The sequence below is a fragment of the Heptranchias perlo genome, chromosome 5 (assembly GCF_035084215.1).
Source record: "Heptranchias perlo isolate sHepPer1 chromosome 5, sHepPer1.hap1, whole genome shotgun sequence".
Classification (NCBI taxonomy): Eukaryota; Metazoa; Chordata; class Chondrichthyes; order Hexanchiformes; family Hexanchidae; genus Heptranchias; species Heptranchias perlo.
This window is the reverse complement of record NC_090329.1, coordinates 12,426,506-12,436,034: the sequence shown is the minus strand read 5'-3', so window position 1 is coordinate 12,436,034 and position 9,529 is coordinate 12,426,506.

Sequence of the window (9,529 nt, the reverse complement as noted above, 5' to 3'; positions counted from 1 at the left end):
ATTGAAAATATTACTTTCCACGCAGTTAGGGTGAGATGGGAAGTATTCCTTTCCGTTCGGGTGAGATGGGAAGTATTACTTTCCACACGGTTCGGGTGAGATGGGAATATTTATTTTATAAAGAGATAGGGTTAGATGGGAAGTATTACTTTCCACAGAGATAGGGTGAGATGGGTAGTATTACTTTCCACACTTTTAGGGTGTGATGGGAATTGTTACTTTACACAGATAGAGTGAGATGGGAAGTATTATTTTCCACACCGTCAGGGTGAGATGGGAAGTATCACTTTCCACAGGGATAGGGTGAGATGGGAACTATTACTTTCCACATGGTGCGGGTGAGATGGGAAGTATTACTTTCCACACGGTTAGGGTGAGATGGGAAGTATTACTTTGCACAGATAGAGTGAGATGGGAAGTATTACTTTCCACACAGTTAGGGTGAGATGGTAAGTATTGCTTTCCACATGGTTAGGGTGAGATGGGAAGTATTACTTTCCACACGGTTCGGGTGAGATGGGAAGTATTACTTTCCACATGGTTCGGGTGAGATGAGAAATATTACTTTCCACACGGTTCGGGTGAGATGGGAAGTATTACTTTCCACACGGTTAGGGTGAGATGGGAAGTATTACTTTCCACACGGTTCGGGTGAGATGGGAAGTATTACTTTCCACACGATTAGTGTTAGATGGGAATTATTACTTTACACAGAGATATGGTTTGATGGGAAGTATTACTTTACAAAGTGGTAGGGTGAGATGGAAAGTATTACTTTGCACACGGTTAGGGTGAGATGGGAAGTATTACTTTCCACACAGTTAGGGTGAGATGGGAAGTATTGCTTTCCACATGGTTAGGGTGAGATGGGAAGTATTACTTTCCACACAGTTAGGGTGAGATGGGAAGTATTGCTTTCCACATGGTTAGGGTGAGATGGGAAGTATTACTTTCCACACAGTTTGGGTGAGATGGGAAGTATTGCTTTCCACATGGTTAGGGTGAGATGGGAAGTATTACTTTCCACACCATTAGGGTGAGATGGGAAGTATTATTTTACACACGGTTGGGGTGAGATGTGAAGTATTACTTTCCACACCGTTAAGGTGAGATGGGAAGTATTACTTTGCACAGAGATAAGGTGAGATGAGAACTATTACTTTACACAGAGATCGGGTGAGATGGGAAGTATTACATTGCACAGAGATAGGGTGATGTGGGAAGTATTACTTTGCACAGATAGAGTGAGATCAGAAGTATTACTTTCCACACGGTGAGTGTGAGATGGGAATTATTACTTTACACAGAGATAGGGTTAGATGGGAAGTATTACTTTCCACACGGTTAGGGTGAGATGGGAAGTATTACATTACACAGAGATATGGTTTGATGGGAAGTATTACTTTACCCAGAGATAGGATGAGATGGGAAGTATTACTTTACACACGGTTGGGGTGAGATGGGAAGTATTACTTTCCACACGGTTCGGGTGAGATGGGAAGTATTACTTTCCACACGGTTAGGGTGAGATGAGAAATATTACTTTCCACACGATTAGTGTGAGATGGGAATTATTACTTTACACAGAGATATGGTTTGATGGGAAGTATTACTTTGCACAGATAGAGTGAGATGGGAAGTATTACTTTACACACGGTTGGGGTGAGATGGGAAGTATTACTTTGCACACGGTTAGGGTGAGATGGGAAGTATTACTTTCCATCCGGTTCGGGTGAGATGAGAAGTATTACTTTCCGCACGGTGAGTATAAGATGGGAATTATTACTTTCCATAGAGATTGGGTTAGATGGGAAGTATTACATTACACAGAGATAGGGTGAAATGGGAAATATTACTTTACCCAGAGATAGGATGAGACGGGAAATATTACGTTACACAGATAGAGTGAGATGGGAAATATTACTTCCGACACAGTTAGTGTGAGATCGGAAGTATTTCTTTCCACACGGTTAAGGTGAGTTTGGAAGTATTACTCTGCACACGGTTAGTGTGAGATTGGAAGTATTACTTTACACAAGGTTAGTGTGAGATGGGAAGTATTACTTTGCACAGTTAGAGTGAGATTGAAAATATTACTTTCCACGCAGTTAGGGTGAGATGGGAAGTATTCCTTTCCACTCGGTTCGGGTGAGATGGGAAGTATTACTTTCCACACGGTTCGGGTGAGATGGGAATATTTATTTTATAAAGAGATAGGGTTAGATGGGAAGTATTACTTTCCACAGAGATAGGGTGAGATGGGTAGTATTACTTTCCACACTTTTAGGGTGTGATGGGAATTGTTACTTTACACAGATAGAGTGAGATGGGAAGTATTATTTTCCACACCGTTGGGGTGAGATGGGAAGTATTACTTTACACACGGTTAGGGTGAGATGGGAAGTATTACTTTCCACAGGGATAGGGTGAGATGGGAACTATTACTTTCAACATGGTTCGGGTGAGATGGGAAGTATTACTTTCCACACGGTTAGGGTGAGATGGGAAGTATTACTTTGCACAGATAGAGTGAGATGGGAAGTATTACTTTCCACACAGTTAGGGTGAGATGGTAAGTATTGCTTTCCACATGGTTAGGGTGAGATGGGAAGTATTACTTTCCACACGGTTCGGGTGAGATGGGAAGTATTACTTTCCACACGGTTCGGGTGAGATGAGAAATATTACTTTCCACACGGTTCGGGTGAGATGGGAAGTATTACTTTCCACACGGTTAGGGTGAGATGGGAAGTATTACTTTCCACACGGTTCGGGTGAGATGGGAAGTATTACTTTCCACACGATTAGTGTTAGATGGGAATTATTACTTTACACAGAGATATGGTTTGATGGGAAGTATTACTTTACAAAGTGGTAGGGTGAGATGGGAAGTATTACTTTGCACACGGTTAGGGTGAGATGGGAAGTATTACTTTCCACACAGTTAGGGTGAGATGGGAAGTATTACTTTCCACACAGTTTGGGTGAGATGGGAAGTATTGCTTTCCACACCATTAGGGTGAGATGGGAAGTATTATTTTACACACGGTTGGGGTGAGATGTGAAGTATTACTTTCCACACCGTTAAGGTGAGATGGGAAGTATTACTTTGCACAGAGATAAGGTGAGATGAGAACTATTACTTTACACAGAGATAGGGTGATGTGGGAAGTATTACTTTGCACAGATAGAGTGAGATCGGAAGTATTACTTTCCACATGGTCAGGGTGAGATGAGAAGTATTACTTTCCACACGGTGAGTGTGAGATGGGAATTATTACTTTACACAGAGATAGGGTTAGATGGGAAGTATTACTTTCCACATGGTTCGGGTGAGATGGGAAGTATTACTTTCCACACGGTTAGGGTGAGATGGGAAGTATTACTTTGCACAGATAGAGTGAGATGGGAAGTATTACTTTCCACACAGTTAGGGTGAGATGGTAAGTATTGCTTTCCACATGGTTAGGGTGAGATGGGAAGTATTACTTTCCACACGGTGAGTGTGAGATGGGATTTATTACTTTGCACAGATAGAGTGAGATGGGAAGTATTACTTTCCACACAGTTAGGGTGAGATGGTAAGTATTGCTTTCCACATGGTTAGGGTGAGATGGGAAGTATTACTTTCCACACGGTTCGGGTGAGATGGGAAGTATTACTTTCCACATGGTTCGGGTGAGATGAGAAATAATACTTTCCACACGGTTCGGGTGAGATGGGAAGTATTACTTTCAACACGGTTCGGGTGAGATGGGAAGTATTACTTTCCACGCGGTTAGGGTGAGATGGGAAGTATTACTTTCCACACGGTTCGGGTGAGATGGGAAGTATTACTTTCCACACGATTAGTGTTAGATGGGAATTATTACTTTACACAGAGATATGGTTTGATGGGAAGTATTACTTTACAAAGTGGTAGGGTGAGATGGGAAGTATTACTTTGCACACGGTTAGGGTGAGATGGGAAGTATTACTTTCCACACAGTTAGGGTGAGATGGGAAGTATTATTTTACACACAGTTGGGGTGAGATGTGAAGTATTACTTTCCACACCGTTAAGGTGAGATGGGAAGTATTACTTTGCACAGAGATAAGGTGAGATGAGAACTATTACTTTACACAGAGATAGGGTGAGATGGGAAGTATTACATTACACAGAGATAGGGTGATGTGGGAAGTATTACTTTGCACAGATAGAGTGAGATCGGAAGTATTACTTTCCACATGGTCAGGGTGAGATGAGAAGTCTTACTTTCCACACGGTGAGTGTGAGATGGGAATTATTACTTTACACAGAGATAGGGTTAGATGGGAAGTATTACTTTCCACACGGTTAGGGTGAGATGGGAAGTATTACATTACACAGAGATAGGGTGAGATGGGAAGTATTACTTTACCCAGAGATAGGATGAGATGGGAAGTATTACTTTACACACGGTTGGGGTGAGATGGGAAGTATTACTTTGCACAGATAGAGTGCGATGGGAAGTATTACTTTCCACACGGTTCGGGTGAGATGAGAAATATTACTTTCCACACAATTAGTGTGAGATGGGAATTATTACTTTACACAGAGATATGGTTTGATGGGAAGTATTACTTTACAAAGTGATAGGGTGAGATGGGAAGTATTACTTTGCACAGTTAGTGTGAGATGGGAAGTATTACTTTCCACACGGTTCGGGTGAGATGGGAAGTATTACTTTCCACACGGTTCGGGTGAGATGGGAAATATTACTTTCCACACGATTAGTGTGAGATGGGAATTATTACTTTACACAGAGATATGGTTTGATGGGAAGTATTACTTTGCACAGATAGGATGAGATGGGAAGTATTACTTTACACACGGTTGGGGTGAGATGGGAAGTATTACTTTGCACAGATAGAGTGCGATGGGAAGTATTACTTTCCACACGGTTAGGGTGAGATGAGAAATATTACTTTCCACACAATTAGTGTGAGATGGGAATTATTACTTTACACAGAGATATGGTTTGATGGGAAGTATTACTTTACAAAGTGATAGGGTGAGATGGGAAGTATTACTTTGCACAGTTAGTGTGAGATGGGAAGTATTACTTTCCACACGGTTCGGGTGAGATGGGAAGTATTACTTTCCACACGGTTAGGGTGAGATGAGAAATATTACTTTCCACACGATTAGTGTGAGATGGGAATTATTACTTTACACAGAGATATGGTTTGATGGGAAGTATTACTTTGCATAGATAGAGTGAGATGGGAAGTATTACTTTACGCACGGTTGGGGTGAGATGGGAAGTATTAATTTGCACACGGTTAGGGTGAGATGGGAAGTATTACTTTCCATCCGGTTCGGGTGAGATGAGAAGTATTACTTTCCGCACGGTGAGTATAAGATGGGAATTATTACTTTCCATAGAGATTGGGTTAGATGGGAAGTATTACATTACACAGAGATAGGGTGACATGGGAAATATTACTTTACCCAGAGATAGGATGAGACGGGAAATATTACGTTACACAGATAGAGTGAGATGGGAAATATTACTTCCGACACAGTTAGTGTGAGATCGGAAGTATTTCTTTCCACACGGTTAAGGTGAGTTTGGAAGTATTACTCTGCACACGGTTAGTGTGAGATGGGAAGTATTACCTTACACAAGGTTATTTTGAGATGGGAAGTATTACTTTGCACAGATAGAGTGAGATTGAAAATATTACTTTCCACGCAGTTTAGGTGAGATGGGAAGTATTCCTTTCCACTCGGTTCGGGTGAGATGGGAAGTATTACTTTCCACACGGTTCGGGTGAGATGGGAATATTTATTTTATAAAGAGATAGGGTTAGATGGGAAGTATTACTTTCCACAGAGATAGGGTGAGGTGGGTAGTATTACTTTCCACACTTTTAGGGTGTGATGGGAATTGTTACTTTACACAGATAGAGTGAGATGGGAAGTATTATTTTCCACACCGTTAGGGTGAGATGGGAAGTATTACTTTACACACGGTTAGGGTGAGATGGGAAGTATCACTTTCCACAGGGATAGGGTGAGATGGGAACTATTACTTTCCACATGGTTCGGGTGAGAAGGGAAGTATTACTTTCCACACGGTTAGGGTGAGATGGGAAGTATTACTTTGCACAGATAGAGTGAGATGGGAAGTATTACTTTCCACACAGTTAGGGTGAGATGGTAAGTATTGCTTTCCACATGGTTAGGGTGAGATGGGAAGTATTACTTTCCACACGGTTCGGGTGAGATGGGAAGTATTACTTTCCACATGGTTCGGGTGAGATGAGAAATATTACTTTCCACACGGTTCGGGTGAGATGGGAAGTATTACTTTCCACACGGTTAGGGTGAGATGGGAAGTATTACTTTCCACACGGTTCGGGTGAGATGGGAAGTATGACTTTGCACACGATTAGTGTGAGATGGGAATTATTACTTTACACAGAGATATGGTTTGATGGGAAGTATTACTTTACAAAGTGGTAGGGTGAGATGGGAAGTATTACTTTGCACACGGTTAGGGTGAGATGGGAAGTATTACTTTGCACACGGTTAGGGTGAGATGGGAAGTATTACTTTCCATCCGGTTCGGGTGAGATGAGAAGTATTACTTTCCGCACGGTGAGTATAAGATGGGAATTATTACTTTCCATAGAGATTGGGTTAGATGGGAAGTATTACATTACACAGAGATAGGGTGACATGGGAAATATTACTTTACCCAGAGATAGGATGAGACGGGAAATATTACGTTACACAGATAGAGTGAGATGGGAAATATTACTTCCGAATCAGTTAGTGTGAGATCGGAAGTATTTCTTTCCACACGGTTAAGGTGAGTTTGGAAGTATGACTTTACACAAGGTTAGTGTGAGATGGGAAGTATTACTTTGCACAGATAGAGTGAGATTGAAAATATTACTTTCCACGCAGTTAGGGTGAGATGGGAAGTATTCCTTTCCACTCGGTTCGGGTGAGGTGGGAAGTATTACTTTCCACACGGTTCGGGTGAGATGGGAATATTTATTTTATAAAGAGATAGGGTTAGATGGGAAGTATTACTTTCCACAGAGATAGGGTGAGATGGGTAGTATTACTTTCCACACTTTTAGGGTGTGATGGGAAGTATTACTTTCCACACTTTTAGGGTGTGATGGGAAGTATTACTTTCCACACGGTTCGGGTGAGATGGGAAGTATTACTTTCCACACTTTTAGGGTGTGATGGGAAGTATTACTTTCCACACGGTTCGGGTGAGATGGGAAGTATTACTTTCCACACGGTTAGGGTGAGATGGGAAGTATTACTTTCCACACGGTTCGGGTGAGATGGAAAGTATTACTTTCCACACTTTTAGGGTGTGATGGGAAGTATTACTTTCCACACGGTTCGGGTGAGATGGGAAGTATTACTTTCCACACGGTTAGGGTGAGATGGGAAGTATTACTTTCCACACGGTTCGGGTGAGATGGGAAGTATTACTTTCCACACTTTTAGGGTGTGATGGGAAGTATTACTTTCCACACGGTTCGGGTGAGATGGGAAGTATTACTTTCCACACTTTTAGGGTGTGATGGGAAGTATTACTTTCCACACGGTTCGGGTGAGATGGAAAGTATTACTTTCCACACGGTTAGGGTGAGATGGGAAGTATTACTTTCCACATGGTTCGGGTGAGATGGGAAGTATTACTTTCCACACGGTTAGGGTGAGATGGGAAGTATTAATTTCCACACAGTTAGGGTGAGATGGTAAGTATTACTTTCCACACGGTTAGGGTGAGATGGGAAGTATTACTTTCCACATGGTTCGGGTGAGATGAGAAATAATACTTTCCACACGGTTCGGGTGAGATGGGAAGTATTACTTTCAACACGGTTCGGGTGAGATGGGAAGTATTACTTTCCACGCGGTTAGGGTGAGATGGGAAGTATTACTTTCCACACGGTTCGGGTGAGATGGGAAGTATTACTTTCCACACGATTAGTGTTAGATGGGAATTATTACTTTACACAGAGATATGGTTTGATGGGAAGTATTACTTTACAAAGTGGTAGGGTGAGATGGGAAGTATTACTTTGCACACGGTTAGGGTGAGATGGGAAGTATTACTTTCCACACAGTTAGGGTGAGATGGGAAGTATTATTTTACACACAGTTGGGGTGAGATGTGAAGTATTACTTTCCACACCGTTAAGGTGAGATGGGAAGTATTACTTTGCACAGAGATAAGGTGAGATGAGAACTATTACTTTACACAGAGATAGGGTGAGATGGGAAGTATTACATTACACAGAGATAGGGTGATGTGGGAAGTATTACTTTGCACAGATAGAGTGAGATCGGAAGTATTACTTTCCACATGGTCAGGGTGGGATGAGAAGTCTTACTTTCCACACGGTGAGTGTGAGATGGGAATTATTACTTTACACAGAGATAGGGTTAGATGGGAAGTATTACTTTCCACACGGTTAGGGTGAGATGGGAAGTATTACATTACACAGAGATAGGGTGAGATGGGAAGTATTACTTTACCCAGAGATAGGATGAGATGGGAAGTATTACTTTACACACGGTTGGGGTGAGATGGGAAGTATTACTTTGCACAGATAGAGTGCGATGGGAAGTATTACTTTCCACACGGTTCGGGTGAGATGAGAAATATTACTTTCCACACAATTAGTGTGAGATGGGAATTATTACTTTACACAGAGATATGGTTTGATGGGAAGTATTACTTTACAAAGTGATAGGGTGAGATGGGAAGTATTACTTTGCACAGTTAGTGTGAGATGGGAAGTATTACTTTCCACACGGTTCGGGTGAGATGGGAAGTATTACTTTCCACACGGTTCGGGTGAGATGGGAAATATTACTTTCCACACGATTAGTGTGAGATGGGAATTATTACTTTACACAGAGATATGGTTTGATGGGAAGTATTACTTTGCACAGATAGGATGAGATGGGAAGTATTACTTTCCACACGGTTAGGGTGAGATGAGAAATATTACTTTCCACACAATTAGTGTGAGATGGGAATTATTACTTTACACAGAGATATGGTTTGATGGGAAGTATTACTTTACAAAGTGATAGGGTGAGATGGGAAGTATTACTTTGCACAGTTAGTGTGAGATGGGAAGTATTACTTTCCACACGGTTCGGGTGAGATGGGAAGTATTACTTTCCACACGGTTAGGGTGAGATGAGAAATATTACTTTCCACACGATTAGTGTGAGATGGGAATTATTACTTTACACAGAGATATGGTTTGATGGGAAGTATTACTTTGCATAGATAGAGTGAGATGGGAAGTATTACTTTACACACGGTTGGGGTGAGATGGGAAGTATTAATTTGCACACGGTTAGGGTGAGATGGGAAGTATTACTTTCCATCCGGTTCGGGTGAGATGAGAAGTATTACTTTCCGCACGGTGAGTATAAGATGGGAATTATTACTTTCCATAGAGATTGGGTTAGATGGGAAGTATTACATTACACAGAGATAGGGTGACATGG